Below are 17,906 nucleotides of genomic sequence, written 5' to 3' on the forward strand. Positions count from 1 at the left end.
AGGTGCAAATACTGTTAAGTGCAGTGTCTTTGTCAGTTCACGCTACCATTATAACAAATATACCATAGACTGGGTGGCTTTGACAGCAAATATTTATTTCTCACAGTTCTGGAGGCTGGAAGTCCAAGATCAAAGTGCCAGCAGATCTGATGTCTGATGAGAGCCCACTTTCTGGTTTGTGGACTGATGCATTCTCATTGTATCCTCACATGGCAGAAAGCAAAGAGAGAGGAAGCAAGCTATCTCCTCTCTCTTCTTATAAGGGCACTAATCCCATCATGAGGACTCCACCCTTATGACCTAATTAGCTCTCAAAGGCTCCGTCTCCAAATACCATCACATTAGGGATGAGGGTTTCAACATATTAATTTGGGGGGTGGGGTGGGGACAAACTTTCAGTCCATAGCAGGCAGGGAGAGGAAAAATTCTCCCCTAACATAATAAGGCCAAGGTTAGAAGAAATATAAATTTCTTATTTGGAGGGATAAGAAATCATCCTTGTGGTGGTAAGGCATGTTTGACTTCAAATAGTTGAGGACAAAATTAACCAGACTGTAAAAATCCCTCTTTTATGCATAGAACCACAGTTTACCCTATCCCAACCACTGCTGTGCCTACCTCACACCAGCCTCTTGTGGAGCCATTCCACTTGCTGAGATCAAAGTTGTCTCTTTTAAGCCAAGTTCTCTCTGTAGAGCTGTGTGGAAGAAGAAGCCACACTAAACTTTACTGTGATAACCAACACTGCAACATTTCTTAGACACAAGAAAAGAAGAAGACTGGGAAGAAATAGCAAATCCTGGAAGTGTGCACGGGGAGGGTAGGGGGTGGCTTATGTAGAGGGAGTTATATGCAGCCAGAAGTGAGGAAAGAAAGTTAGAAAAGAAGAAATATTTTCATGAGCTACCTGTTTTGTTTCACCCCAAACTAGGTGTACTTCAATACAATTTGATGCTAACCACCCAGATTCAGCATCAGATCCCACAGGTGTAGGACTCACTGTTCCACAAGACTGCCTTTACAGACATCAGGCAAAAGTGAGGTCCCCAGGCTACCCACACTTCTGACCAACTGGCTGCAAATTCAGGGTTCCCATGACCCCTCTAAGGTTCAATAATTCTCTAAAACAACTCAGAGAATCCAGGAAAATGCTATACTTAACTACTACAGTTTCATTTTAAAGGATACCCATAGGGCATGGTCTAGAAAGGAGCACAAAGCTTTCATGCCCTCTCTCTGGGAGGCCAGGGCATGTCACCCTCATCATTGTGCTACTAATCAGGAAGCTACACTGAGCTTTGGTGTCCAGAGTTTTGGGGGGAGTCTCATTATGTAGGCATGGTCAATGGACTAAACCACTGACCATGTGATTGAACTCAATATCCAGCCTCCTTCCCCTCCCAGGAGTTTGGACAGCTAAAGTCCCAATCCTCTAATCATGTGCTTGGTCTTTTTGGTGATCAGTCCCATTCTGAAGCTACCTAAGAGTCCCACCATTAATACCTCATTAGAGACTTCTTTCTATCACTCAGGAAATTCTAAGGTTTTCGAAACTCTCTACCAGGAACCAGAGACAAAGATCAGGTATATTTTTAATAATATCACAACACCTCTGAGAGCCTTGGAACTGAGGACTACCTAAGTCACCAGACTTGATTCGAGGGAATGAAGTAGCAAGATCAACCTCACTCCAGAAGGTTTGGGACAAATACCTGAGTATTACAGTATGTGTTAACCAAATCCCATATACTTTAGTTCATAGTATACGATAAGGGGATATTTTAAACAGGCACAGTGTAGTCTCTCTCTGATTTCTAAGGGTTTTTATCCACATCTTTAATGTGAGCTAGTGGACAGCAAGAAGTAACATGCTTCAGATGACAGTGAACCAGCTAAAGGAATATAAGAGCTGTTTCTCCTTCATACCCCACCCCACCCCCATTCTTTCTCCTTAAGAGTAACAAGAACCTTCTGCCACCACCTATGTCACTGGTACCACTAGCACTGCAGCTATGGAACAAGCACTTGTCACCTACATGGGCTGAATAAGTCCTCCAAGAAAAATGACTTGTCTTCTGCCCATGGAGGAATTCCTAAAGAATCAGACTTTGAAGGCTAGCAGGATTTGATTGCAGGACTTCGACAGAACTGGGGGAAAACAGAGACTCCACTCTTGGAGGGCACACACAAAGTAGTGTGTGCATTGGGACATAGGGGAAGGAGCAGTGACCCCATATGAGACTGAACCAGACCTACCTGCTGGTGTTGGAGGGTCTCCTGCAGAGGCGGCGTGTGGCTCTGTCTCACCGTGAGGACAGGAACACTGGCAGTGGAAGTTCTAGGAAGTACTCCTTGGCATGAGCCCTCCCAGAGTCTGCCATTAGCCCCACCAAAGAGCCCAGGTAGGCTCCAGTGTTGGGTTGACTCAGGCCAAACAACCAACAGGGAGGGAATGCAGCCCCACCCATCAGCAGACAAGCATATTAAAGTTTTACTGAGCTCTGCTCACCAGAACAACACCCACCTCTACCAACCACCAGTCCCTCCCATCAGGAAACTTGCACAAGCCTCTTAGATAGCCTCATCCACCAGAGGGCAGACAGCAGAAGCAAGAAGAACTAGAATCCTGCAGCCTGTGGAACAAATACCACATTCACAGAAGGATAGACAAGATGAAAAGGCAGAGAGCTATGTACCAGATGAAAGAACAAGATAAAACCCCAGAAAAACAACTAAATGAAGTGGAGATAGGCAATCTTCCAGAAAAAGAATTCAGAATAATGATAGTGAAGATGATCCAGGACCTTGGAAAAAGAATGGAGGCAAAGATTGAGAAGATGCAAGAAATGTTTAACAAAAACCTAGAAGAATTAAAGAACAAACAAACAGAGATAAACAATACAATAACTGAAATGAAAAAAACACTAGAAGGAATCAATAGTAGAATAACTGAGGCAGAAGAACAGATAAGTGACCTGGATGACAGAATGGTGGAATTCACTGCTGTAGAACAGAAAAAAGAAAAAAGAATGAAAAGATATTAAGACAGCCTAAGAGACCTCTGGGACAACATTAAAAGGCAACAACATTCACATTATAGGGGTCCCAGAAGAAGAGAGAGAGAAAGGACCCGAGAAAATATTTGAAGATATTATAGTCGAAAATTTCCCTAACATAGGAAAGGAAATAGCCACGCAAGTGCGGGAAGTGCACAGAGTCCCATACAGGATAAACCCAAGGAGAAACACACGGAGACATAGTAATCAAATTGGCAAAAATTAAAGACAAAGAAAAATTATTGAAAGCAGCAAGGGAAAATAGACAAATAACATACAAGGGAACTCCCATAAGGTTAACAGCTGATTCTTCAGCAGAAATTCTACAAGCCAGAAGGGAGTGGCAGGATATACTTAAAGTGATGAAAGGGAAAAACCTAAAACCAAGATTACTCTACCTGACAAGGATCTTATTCAGATTCAATGGGAAATCAAAAGCTTTACAGACAAGCAAAAGCTAAGAGAATTCAGCACCACCAAACCAACTCTACAACAAATGCTACAGGAACTTCTCTAAGTGGGAAACACAAAAGAAGAAAAGGACCTACAAAACCAAACCCAAAACAATTAAGAAAATGGTAACAGGAACATACATATCGATAATTACCTTAAATGTGAATGGATTAAATGCTCCAACCAACAGAAACAGGCTTGCTGAATACGTACAAAAACAAGACCCATGTATATGCTGTCTACAAGAGACCCACTTCAGAACTAGGGACACATATAGACTGAAAGTGAGGGGATGGAAAAAGATATTCCATGCAAATGAAATCAAAAGAAAGCTGGAGTAGCAATACTCATATCAGATAAAATAGACTTTAAAATAAAGAATGTTACAAGAGACAAGGATGGACACTACATAATGATCAAGGGATCAATCCAAGAAGAAGATATAACAGTTATAAATATATATGCACCCAACATAGGAGCACCTCAATACATAAGGCAACTGCTAACAGCTATAAAAGAGGAAATCGACAGTAACACGATAATAGTGGGGGACTTTAACACCTCACTTACACCAATGGACAGATCATCCAAACAGAAAATTAGTAAGGAAACACAAGCTTTAAATGACACAATAGACCACATAGATTTAATTGATATTTATAGGACATTCCATCCAAAAACAGCAGATTACACTTTCCTCCAAGCGCACACAGAACATTCTCCAGGATAGACCACATCTTGGGTCACAAATCAAGCCTCAGTAAATTTAAGAAAATTGAAATCATATCAAGCATCTTTTCTGACCACAACGCTATGAGATTAGAAATAAATTACAGGGAAAAAAACGTAAAAAACACAAACACATGGAGGCTAAACAATACATTACTAAATAACCAAGAGATCACTGAAGAAATCAAAGAGGAAATCAAAAAATACCTAGAGACAAATGACAATGAAAACACGATGATCCAAAACCTATGGGATGCAGCAAAAGCAGTTCTAAGAGGGAAGTTTATAACTATACAAGCCTACCTCAAGTAACAAGAAATATCTCAAATAAACAATCTAACGTTACACCTAAAGGAACTAGAGAAAGAAGAACAAACAAAACCCAAAGTTAACAGAAGGAAAGAAATCATAAAGATCAGAGCAGAAATAAAAAAAAATAGAAAAGAATAGCAAAGATCAATAAAACTAAAAGCTGGTTATTTCAGAAGATAAACAAAATTGAGAAACCATTAGCCAGACTCATCAAGAAACGGAGAGGACTCAAATCAATAAAAGTAGAAACGAAAGAGAAGTTAAAACAGACACCGCAGAAATACCAAGCATCCTAAGAGACTACTACAAGCAACTCTTTGCCAATAAAATGGACAACCTGGAAGAAATGGACAAATTCTTAGAAAGGTATAACCTTCCAAGACTGAACCAGGAAGAAATAAAAAATATGAACAGACCAATCACAAGTAATGAAATTGAAACTGTGATTAAAAATCTTCCAACAAACAAAAGTCCAGGACCAGGTGGCTTCACAGGTGAATTCTATCAAACATTTAAAGAAGAGCTAACACCCATCCTTCTCAAACTCTTCTAAAAAACTGCAGAGAAAGGAACACTCCCAAACTCATTCTACGAGGCCACCATCGCCCTGATACCAAAACAAGACAAAGATACTACAAAAAAAAGAATATTACAGACCAATATCACTGATGAATATAGACGCAAAAATTCTGAACAAAATACTAGCAAACAGAATCCAACAACACATTAAAAGGATCATACACCATGATCAAGTGGGATTTATCCCAAGGATTCAAGGATTCTTCAATATACGCAAATCAATCAATGTGATACACCATATTAACAAACTGAAGAAGGAAAACCATATGATCATCTCAATAGATGCAGAAAAATCTTTTGACAAAACTCAACACCCATTTATGATTAAAAAACTCTCCAGAAAGTGGGCATAGAGGGAACCTACTTCAATATAATAAAGGCCATATATGACAAACCCACAGCTAACATCATTCTCAATGGTGAAAAACTGAAAGCATTTCCTCTAAGATCAGGAACAAGACAAGGATGTCAACTCTCACCACTATTATTCAGCATAGTTTTGGAAGTCCTAGTCATGGCAATCAGAGAAGAAAAAGGAATAAAAGGAATACAAATTGGAAAAGAAGAAGTAAAAGTGTCACTGTTTGCAGATGACATGATACTATATATAGAGAATCCTAAAGATGGTACCAAAAAACTACTAGAGCTAATCAATGAATTTGGTAAAGTTGCAGAATACAAAATTAATGCATAGAAATCTCTTGCATTCCTATATACTAATGATGAAAAATCTGAAAGAAATTAAGGAAACACTCCCATTTACCATGGCAACAAAAAGAATAAAATACCTAGGAATAAACCTACCTAAGGAAACAAATGACCTGTATGCAGAAAACTATAAGACACTAATGAAAGAAATTAAATATGATACCAACAGATGGAGATATATACCATGTTCCTGGATTGGAAGAATCAATATTTTGAAAATGACTATACTACCCAAAGCAATCTACAGATTCAATGCAATCCTTATCAAATTACCAATGGCATTTTTTAACAGAATTAGAACAAAAATCCTTAAAATTTGTTTGGAGAGACAAAAGACCCTGAATAGCCAAAGCACTCATGAGGGAAAACAGCAGAGCTTGAGGAATCAGACTCCCTGACTTCAGACTATACTACAAAGCTACAGTCATCAAGACAATATGGTACTGGCACAAAAACAGAAATATAGATCAATGGAACAACATAGAAAGCCCAGAGATAAACCCACACACCTATGGTCAACTAATCTATGACAAAGGAGGCAAGGATATACAATGGAGAAATGACAGTCTCTTCAATAAGTGGTACTGGGAAAACTGGACAGCTACATGTAAAAGAACGAAATTAGAACACTCCCTAACACCATACACAAAAATAAACTCAAAATGGATTAGAGACCTAAATATAAGACCGGACACTATGAAACTCTTAGAGGAAAACATAGGAAGGACACTCTTTGACATAAATCACAGCAAGATCTTTTTTGATCCACCTCCTAGAGTAATGGAAATAAAAACAAAAACAAACAAATGGGACCTAATGAAACTTCAAAGCGTTTGCACAGCAAAGGAAACCATAAACAAGAAGAAAAGACAACCCTCAGAATGGGAGAAAAGATTTTCAAATCAAATCAACAGACAAAGGATTAATCTCCAAAATATATAAACAGCTCATGCAGCTCAATATTAAAAAAAAAAACAACCCAATCCAAAAATGGGCAGAAGACCTAAATAGACATTTCTCCAAAGAAGACATACAGATGGCCAAGAAGCACATGAAAAGCTGCTCAACATCACTAATTATTAGAGAAATGCAAATCAAAACTACAATGAGGTATCACCTCACACCAGTTAGAATGGGCATCATCAGAAAATCTACAAACAACAAATGCTGGAAAGGGTGGGGAGAAATGGGAACCCTCTTGCACTGTTGGTGGGAATGTAAATTGAAACAGCCACTATGGAAAACAGTATGGAGGTTCCTTAAAAAACTAAAAATAGAATTACTCAATGACCCAGCAATCCCACTACTGGGCATATACCCAGAGAAAACCATAATTCAAAAAGACACATGCACCCCAATGTTCATTGCAGCACTATTTACAATAGCCAGGTCATGGAAGCAACCTAAATGCCCATCAACAGATGAATGGGTAAAGAAGATGTGGTACATACATACAATGGAGTATTACTTAGCCATAAAAAGGAATGAAATTGGGTCATTTGTAGAGACGTGGATGGATCTAGAGACTGTCATACAGAGTGAAGTAAGTTAGAAAGAGTAAAACAAATATCGTATACTAACGCATATATGTGGAACGTAGAAAAATGGTACAGATGAACCAGTTTGCAGGGCAGAAAGTGAGACACAGATGTAGGGAAGAAACGTATGGACACCAAGGAGGAAAGTGGGAGGGGGGTGGGGGTGGGGGTGGGGGTGTGATGAATTGGGAGATTGGGATTGACATGTATACACTGATGTGCACAAAATGGATGACTAATAAAAAAATATATATCCCCTTCTCTTATACCAATTCAATATTTTTCCTTATCTCTTGTCTTTACATCGCTTATAAATCTTTGCCTTCTAACTGGAAAGCAAGAATATTAATTTCGTTAATATAATAGTACATACTGTACAATAATAAGAAAAAGGAGAGAGAAAAAAAAAGATGAGAATAAGGAAGGATATGGCGAACAGAGGGAAGGAAGGAAAGAAAGGTTTTTATAAAACCACCCAGAAGTTCCTCTGAGTTCTGTTTCCTAGTAAATTGTCCTAGATTGAAGCAGGTGCATATTAATAAATAAATAGAAAAACTTATGGTTTTAAGTCTTAATGATCCTTTGTGACTACTTTAAACATACTTTTTCGTTTAAAAAATTAAAATATTTTTACATGTATTAGAGCAATAGAAAAAGGTCTGAGCCTATTATTAAGGAATTACTGAATTCTTCTAGATCAGGTTAAAGGTAAAATAATATTAATACATGCTCAAATAGTAAACATTATAATCTTTTTTTCTTTTTTTAAGTGATTCAGACTGGCACTCCATTAAAAATATGTAGGGCTTATTTATAAAGTAACATATAAACAAAAAGTACAAATATACATGTTTCCATGACTATATTTTTACAGTTTATTATTCATAGCTACTGTGTATTAATGTATCAAGTAACTACCTGAAAGGGAACTAAAGCTCACATCTGCTTATTCTGATTTGTGAAAATAATTTTAAAGAACTCTGGAAACTCAGGGAGTCAATGAATTAGCCTATAGGGAATTTCTTCTGTACAATTCTGTATTATGTAGGGAACATTTTCTTCAGCTGTTTTTTTTCCCCTAGACGTTAATCTTCCTTACAAACTAATTGTATTACTTGCATGAGCATAGGAGGAAAATAGCAGAACCGGGCAGTTTCTGAGCAAGATTATTTGACATTGCAATAAGTGACAAACTAAAACAGGGCCAAGTGTGAGACATCTGGAATTCAAGCAAATCAAACTTGCTTTAGATCTGCATATTTGTATAATTTAAAGTTATCTAGGAATTCATTTAAGAGGTCATCTGTTTTCACTTAAAAATTGGTTTAGGCTTTACCAGCTAAATAGCTTAAATTTAGAAGTAGCATTGGACTGCAGTCACGTGTCACTTATTCTTTGATCCTACGCAGGATGTCTCAAAAAGCTAGAAGAGTCCGTTCTTTTATTTACAAACGAATAAATTAATTCAGTAGAAAGGATTTCACCACACTTCTCCAATATCTTTAAATTCCTTGGTTGAAGCAACCGGGCGTTATAAAATATTGAGCCCAGCTTCGCAGAAAGTCCCTTCAGTTTCTCTCCCGTCCCAAACCCTTTGCCTGAAAGCCACTGACAGCCGCTGTGAGAGCTTCTAAGAGGTCCAAGCACGTTCACATTCCCCGATTTTGGATCTCCGCGACTCGCAGAGGTCGGGGACGCACCGAGGCTTGGAGCCGAAGGGCGGGGCCAAGAGGCGGGACGAACGGGGCCAAGCCCCGCCTAACAAAGCGGAACTAGATTTACGTCATTTCTGTCTGCGGCGTTACCTGGGGCACAAGTGGAGCTCAGGCGGCGGCGATTGGCAGGTGAAGGGAATGGTGTCCCCTCCCCCTCAGCCGGTACTGCTCCCACTCGGCTTGCCTCTGGGGCTGCTGGGTCTGAACCTCCTCTAGTTCAGTGTGTTGACGGCCCCCCGTCCTTGAGGTCCCCGCCCTATCCAGCCCTCTTTAATTAAGTTTTGTTTCTCTGAAACCCCCATTGGGCATCTAGCCTCTCGTTTAAAATCTTGGCCAGGATTAACCCCTTCCCCCGTGTTTCCGTGTTTCCTCTCCTTGCCCTCGGTGAACTCGCGTTCCTCTGGTTGAAAAGAGCTCCCGGCCCATCCTTCGCGCTCTCAGTGCCCCACTCACCGCGCAGATACTGTCTAGTCCACCTTCAGGCCGAGCGGGAAATACGGGAAATACTTAACCTACCTCACGTGTTTTTCTGGACTTTTTTCCTGTTCGATTCATGAAATGGTTTTCTGTCTTTTCATTTCATTATTTAGAGATGGAAAGGGCAAAATCGTTTTTAAGGAGGAGGCTAAGCAGTTTTTTTTTTTTTAACCTCTTCCGCTCTTGTTATAAAGGACCACAGAAGAAAAGGAAAAGCGAAATTACAAAATTGGTAAAGATCGCGAAACATTTGTTTATTCAATAAAACAGTAGGGGAAACAAAATGGGAAGCATAGGTTCTAATCCCAGCAAATTAATTTTAATTCTATTTTCAAACTTTTAAAGAAGTAAATGGAACTTAGATTTCAAAGACTTACCTTGTAATCTTTTTCTCATGAAGCCTGAATAGATCAGCGGAGCCATGATCTATTATAAAAAAAGTTTTTGAATTGGGATAGATAAAAATCTTATCTCTGAATCTGCAAGTGGAACCCAGATGTAAAATCCTTATGACCTGAACAGTGGCTTGCTAATACTTTTTAGTATCTTAGAATTTCTGAAGTGTTTTCACATTAATTTATTTGGAGCCTCATAATAACCATGTGACATCAGTATTGCTTTTTATTTAAGGCCAGCAACTGTCCTTACCCTCTTTTCTTCTCTGGACCTTGTCCTTTTAAACTACTCGAAAGACTTTACCCTTCATAGCTAACAACATCTTAATGTGCCTTAATGTCTCCCATATTTTAAAAAATTTCTTGAATCCATTCCCACCTTCCAGCAAATACCCCTTATCTCTGCTCCCTGACAGCACTCCAAAGAACCATTTACATATTCACTGTCTCAGCGTTCCCACTTCCTCAACACAGGCTTTCTTCCTTGCTGCTCCAATAAGCAACTTTAGTTGGCCAAATCTAATTCTTTATCCTCCATTTACTTGACTCTCCACAATTGAGCACTTCTCTTTCTTGAAATGTGTGGAACTTTATCATTCCTCAGTAATGTGACTCATTTCTGAGTCAGGTAATAATTTTGAATACTGAAAAATATTTCATCACTATTTTGTGCTATTCATAGTGTAATGGTGACATGTGGAATTAGTCTGCAAGTTAACATTTTCAAATGCTACTATCTTAAATCTGGACAACCAGCAAAACAATAAATCAAACCCTGATTTGTAACATTTGTCAATTTCTATAATATAAATACTCCCACACTGGCCAATTTCAAGCTACCAACATGCCTCAGGAACTGGAAAGGTATGTGCGGTCATGCACCATGATATTGTTTCCACCATGCAGATACCAGTAGATAATATGCAGAGACCAGTAGTTCTCAACCTTGGGTGACTTTGCTCCCCAGGGGACATTTGGCAATGTCTGGAGATATTTTCGATTGTCACAACTGTGCTACTGCATCTGGTGAGTATAAGGCAGGGATTCTGCTAAACTTCCTATTGTGCACAGAACAACCCTCACAACAAAGAACCCAGCCCAGAACATCAATGGGTCACTGTTGAGGAACCCTGCAATAAAAATAAATAACTGCAAGAAAATAAATAGTAGTAAAAAATAGTGTAAGAGAGGAAAAATTTTTTTCTGTACTCTCAGGTTTGGTGCTTGGAGCCTGCAAATTAAACCGACAAAATACAGATTAACAGGAGAAAAGACATACAAATTTTATTTGATGTTAATATTTTAATTTTACATATATACAGGAAAGGAAGTGAAAACCCAAAGGGGTGCTTAGCCCTTGAAGCTTGTATATTATTTTAACAAAGTTGATAAATTTGTGAAGTGACAAGACAAAGGGAAAGAGATTTGGGTTTTTAGAGGTGGTAAATTGTGGGAGGGTAAATATTTGGGGAAAGCTCATGGAGGGTAAGGGTTATTTAAGTAAGGCTGGTTTGTGCAGACCCATTTCAGTGCCAGTGATAATGGTTATTTTGTCTCCAGTGATAATGGTTATTTTTCTCCTCCAGGTATGGGAGAGAAGAGGGGGAACACCTCCACACAGGGAAATGTATGTCCTGCTTTTAGGCAGATAAAGGGAGGATAGAGAGCTTTTCCTACATATGCTATTTCTCAATTGCCTTAAGCTCAAAATAATCCTTATGCCGAAGTAGCATATTTTGGGGTGGTATATTCTGATCCCCTTCAATAGTAAAGTAATTAGTAAGTGATGAGTTTTGAGTGTGTATTACCTTTATTTTATTTAACTGTAAGCTTAATTTAATTTTAAAATAATGACTGTGTTCAAAAACTAACTCACAAAATTCTCAAAAATTTAAAATTTGGCTCTACTGAACCAAAGTCAACTTAGTACATTGCCAAACCATGCCAGTCAATTTCCCATATAATTATAGTCGCTCCTGCCTATTTTTTTTACCTTACCTCCCACTCTTCTGTCTCTTCTCTGCGCTCCAATGGCACAGTTTTCTTCCTTTCTACCACTTCAACACACCAAGCTCCTTATCTCAAGACATTTTTATCTTTTGTTCCCTGTGCCTGCAACCCTCTTCTACCATTTTCCCATGGTTCCCTCTTTGCATCATGAAAAGTAGTGTCTCCTAATTAGAGAGGCCTTCCTTGGCTGTTTGTACTAAAATACCCCTTGGTCATTCTCTATCCCTACTCTTTTATCTTCATTGCACATGCACTTATTTTGGTTTCTACAGCCATATTTTAAATAACATGTTATTCTACTTATTTTTGATTTCTTTTTTTCTTATTTTTTAAATTAATTTTTATTGGAGTTTAGTTGATTTACAATGTTGTATTAGTTTCTGCTAATAAAGTGAATCAGTTATACATATACATATATCCACTCTTTTAGATTCTTTTCCCATATACATCATTACAGAGTACTGAGTAGAGTTCCCTTTGCTATACAATAGGTTCTTGCTAGTTATCTATTTTATATATAGTAGTGTGTCTTGATTTCTTTTAGATTTGGCTGTTTTCTGGTAGCCTCTTAAAATATAAAATGAGAATTTAGCTCTCTTACACCAACCATATGTACATATACACATTGATTCTCTACCCTCATCTTCCTAATTAAAAAAAAAAAATCATGTCATAACGCTAAGTAGCTTCCAAAAATTTAACTGCATTCAATATAAGGATGAGTTATTACAAAGCCCAGTTGACCCTGAACAACGTGGGATTAGGGTTGCTGACCACCCCCCGCAGTTGAAAATTCGAATACAACTTTTAACTCTCCCAAAACTTAACTACAGTAACCTTACTGATAACATAAACAGATGATTAACACATATTTTGTATGTTATATGTATTATATACTGTATTCTTATAATAAAGTAAGCTAGAGAAAAGAATGTTATTAAGAAAATCATAAGGAAGAGAAAATACATTTACAGTACTGTATTTGTTGGTGCCATGAGTTTACATCATCTGTTTACATGATGAATTGTCCTTCTGTCATACCTTCAACATTATTGTCTTATATGATACAAAGCCCCATAGACATTTTATGTATTACTAACACTAGACATCAAAAATGAAGATAATGTGAAAAAAATCATATTAATCTACAGGTATAATGATTCATACATTGATAATGAAGGGGCAGAAATATGATTGCTTTATGGTAGCCTAGTGCAATTGATACGATTGCTTCACAGTAGCCTGGCCTATATACAAATGAATGAATTATAAAATTTTTATGTTGTACAGTGCTAGTCATATTCATAGTACAGCACTGAAAACATTGTTAACATTTTTAAACCACTTACCTGTGATGATGGACATATTCAGTTTCTCCAATTACAGGGAGAATGAGGCACACTATAATGGTTACTAGATTTTCACATGAAGACACTCACACACATACATAACAGATAAGTTTATTAACTATACAGCATGATTATTATTTACTATTTATTAAGTGGAAAGGTATAATCATAAAGATCTTCATCCTCATCATCTTCACGTTGAGTAGGCTGAGTAAGAGGAGGGATTGGTCTTTGCTGTCCCAGGGTGGCAGAAGCAGAAGAAATATAGGAGGTGAAAAGGGAGGTAGGAGAGGCCAGCATACTCAGTGCAACTTTACAGAAATAGGTCATAATTTCTGTCTTTTTGCTTTTTCATTTCTCTAAAAATGTTTCTACATGTTTCTAATCCTTCTTCCACTGTTTACTTTAGTTTCAGTGTCCAGAGCATAGAAGAGTCCATGTTGTAAAAGAAGTCAAAAGCAGTCTTGAATAATAAGAACTCTTCTGCCAGATTGTCTAAATGTCAATTTGTTTTCTGGCACTGCTTCTTTTACATTTTCTTCCTTATCACCTGGAACTGGTTCAGAAGCACTCATCTCCATCAAGTCGCCTTCTGATTCCTCTGATGTGGTGTCTATTAGCCCTTGAATGTCGCCAAGATCCATATCATGCAACCCTTTACCCCCTACCTTTTTTGCCATATCCACAATCCCTTTCATGATTTTCTTGACTAGCTCTGTAATAAATCCTGTGAGGTCATGCACAACATCTGGACACAGTTTTCTCCAGCAGGAATTTATTGTTTCAGGCTTGATGGCTTTCGTTGCTTTTTGTATAACAACGATGGTATCTTTTATGGTGTAATCCTTCTAGACTTCCACGTTGGTCTCTCTATTGAGGTTCTCTGATAGAGGTTGACAATCCTTTCCATAGAGTACTATGTGTAATGAGCCTTCAAGGTCCTTATTGACACCCTGGCCTGGAGGCTGAATTAGAGACGTTGTGTTTTCAGGTCAAGTAGACCACATCGATGCATTCAGTGATGAATTCATGGAGTTCTGAGTGACCAGGGGCATTGTCCAATATCAAAAGAACTTTAAAAGGCAGTCCCTTATTGGCAAGGTACTTCCTGACTTCAGAGACAAAGCATTGATGGAATCAATTCAGTAAAAGTGTACTGGTTGTCTGGGTCTTCTTGTACAGCCAAAAGACTGGCAGCTGGCATTTATCTTTTCCCTTCAATTATTAAGGGTTAGCAAGTTTATAAATAAGGGCAGTCCTGATCATAAACCCAACTGCATTTGTACAAAACAGTAGAGTTAGCCTATCCCTTCTTGCCTTGAATCCCGGTACTCACTTCTCTTCCTTACTAATAAATGTCCTTTGTGGCACTTTTTTTTCCAGAATAGGTCACTTTCATATGCACTGAGAACCTGTTCAAGGAGATAGCCTTTCCTTTCTCTTCAGTGGGCATCTGAACTCGTCTGCTGCCTCTTAGTTGGCAGAAGCTGCTTCTCCTATTATCTTTACATTTTTTAAAGCCAAACCGTTTTCTAAAATTATCAAACCACCCTTTGCTGGCATTAAATTCTTCAGCTTTAGATCCTTCACCTTCCTTTTGCTTTAAGTTGTCCTATAATGACTTCACTTTTTCTTGAATCATATTAGAGTCTGTAGGTATGGCTTTCTTATAGCAATCCTTCACCCACATAAAAGCTACATTTTCAATATAAGACAAAAAGGTATTTCAGCAAAAAGTGCAAGGTTTTCACATCTGATGGCATAGCTGCAGTGACAGCTTCATGAATTTCCTTTCCTTTCTTTTTTTTTTTTTTTACAGTGGTCCTTACACTGGATTCATTTATCTCAAAATGGCAGGCAACTGCAGCTGCAGACCTCAATCTACAGTACATATTAAGCAATTCAACTTTATCTTGTAATGTCACGAACTCTGTTTCTTCGAACACTTCCAGCATCACTAGCAGCTCTTTGTATGGGTCCCATGGTGTTATTCAGGGTTTACATTAAACATGATGAAAAATAGGTGAGAACTGCGAGAGATCACTTTTCACTGTGATATGCAATTCACTGGAGAGGTGATCTGCTCACATGGAGATGATTAGTGTCACACGGCATTTTAAGCAGATTCAACACTTGAGCTCACTGCAATAGCAACAAGAGGTGGCTATGAAATTACTACACTGGTACGGTATGTTCTACAATTAATTTTATGCAGGTATGTTTAATACTGCATCTTTACATTTGTTTACTATTCTCTCAACTGCAAATGGCACCATGTTCAGTCTGTGTGTGCATTAAGTTTTGATAAATTTTAACTTTTTTTAATAGATTCGTGTATATTTTACACTAGCAAATGATAAAATAGACTAGTATCTACATATATTTTATGCCGTCATGACATACCTCTTTATTTTTTGATATTCCTTGGCTATGCAGTTCACCTTATAAGTTTTTTCAAACTGTTACAAATCTCCCAAAATTTTTTCCAATATATTTATTGAAAACTTTGCATGTAAATGTACCCATGCAGTACAAACCCATGTTCAAGGGTCAACTCTAATTAAATATCCAGGGTAAGCCTGCTTTGGAGTCAAGAACCAGTCACCAATCATGTTGTATCCAAATTCATATTATTGGGGGTGGCATTATCATAGGGTATGTAATTATGGGGTATTACTGTTGTTGTATCATACATTTTGGGAGGATTAATATTAACATAGTTATGGTTGTATACTTATTCATACTGAGCCATAACAATAATTTAGTTTTGGGGTTTTTTTTCTTTTTTTTTTGCCCCCTTTCAGGGTGACACTTAAAATACACAAGTCAGATTATGTTACTCCTCTGGTATAACCCTCCAGCAGCTTCCCATCACAGTTACAATAAAATTCTAACTTTTTACCATGGAAAGCACTATGTAATCTGTGATGCCACTACCTCTCTGCTTTTATCTATCACTCTTTTTCTCTATAGTTGGCTGCAGTCACACTGGCCTTCTTCCTGTTCCAGTTTCCTATTTCATTGCCCTCACACTTGCTGTTCTGTCTGCCTAAAAAGCTCTTTGTGTATGTAAATGGCTCATTCCACTTCATTCAAGTTTCTGCTTAAACAACAAAGAATTAATATAATATGTAGAATTTTTAGCCTCCTTTGTCACTTATTGTATTATTCCCTCCAATAAATATTTATTTAAAACTCTTTTAATTGGTGCATTATATTAATGAAAGGTTAAAATCTGCCTCTAATCCCCAACATTCATCATACTAAACTCAGTCTAAACAAGAGAACTAAAGCAATACTAATAACAAGATCATTAACCAAGATTAAGATCCTTATGAGTGGTGTCTGATATATGTACAGAGGCATCAGGTATTGGTAGATTCCAGTTTCTAGAATGTTAAGCAAATGCTATTGACCCTACATGAACTGTATGTAACTAAATGTAACTCCTGGCCCTGATTCCAAGACTAAACTTAGATCAATCTTCAGTGGTGAAGAAACTTTTTAAAATGTTATTTCCAATGTGTTGCAGACCATTGCTTTTGTAAAATAAAAATGAATTACTAGAGAAAGAAAAAAAATAACAGATCTACAAACCCACTGATCGTGTGTGTGTGTGTGTGTGTGCACCACAACAGTGTAAAATTGCTATAAAAGCTTCAAACTACTGTCAATTTCTTTACTTATCTCTTCTGGTAACATGTAGTTCAGAGACTGGCATAGGTCTGTGGACCACACTCAAAGTAGTATAGCTTTTAGAGATCCACCTACAGGAGATTCGCTCCAACCCCTTATACCCTATCCTTCCCACACCCTATTTCTGCTAACTTTTCAAGTTAAGCCTGCAGTGAATTGTTCTCCTGCTGGTAACAAATTAATTTTTTAAAACTGTTATTATTATTCAGGTAGTACATGTTCATTATAGACATAAGCGAAAAAAACATATTTTAAATTCCTCAATTCTATCAGCACGGTTAACATTCATATTTGTATGTACATAGTTATATATATACAAGACTTATCTATTTGAATAAGGGAGGGAGAAGCTAAGACAAATAGCTTATTACAGATAACTGTTTAATAAACTGCTCTTTGAAAATTGAACATTGTAATATGAAACATTTTCCATGTCAATGTGTACATTTACAGCATCATTTTTAATATTCTCACAGGATTCTATTTTATGAAAGCATCATAATTTATTTAACCAATTTTCTATTCAGTCAGCAGCAAATATTATTTATTGATCACCTACTCTTGGACTACAATTGAGAATGTTTTGGGGAAAATTATGTAATTTGCATGAATCAACACTAATGGTATCTTGTGCTATCATACACACACACACACACACACACACACACACACACACACACTCTCACATATGTTGCTTTATACCTTCAATCACTAAGCATTGATAACAGGGGTAAAACTCACATAAAGTTGATTATTAGAAAGCATATTAAAGACCCACAATAAATATGTCCCATTTTGTCCCAATGGGACAAAAATGTCCCATTTATGTTTAGTTTCTCACTTTTGTAAAATCTAGAAGTTATGCACTCTCATAGAATGCTTATAGGTG

Source organism: Phocoena phocoena, chromosome 8 (genome assembly GCF_963924675.1).
Source record: "Phocoena phocoena chromosome 8, mPhoPho1.1, whole genome shotgun sequence".
NCBI classification, from domain to species: domain Eukaryota; kingdom Metazoa; phylum Chordata; class Mammalia; order Artiodactyla; family Phocoenidae; genus Phocoena; species Phocoena phocoena.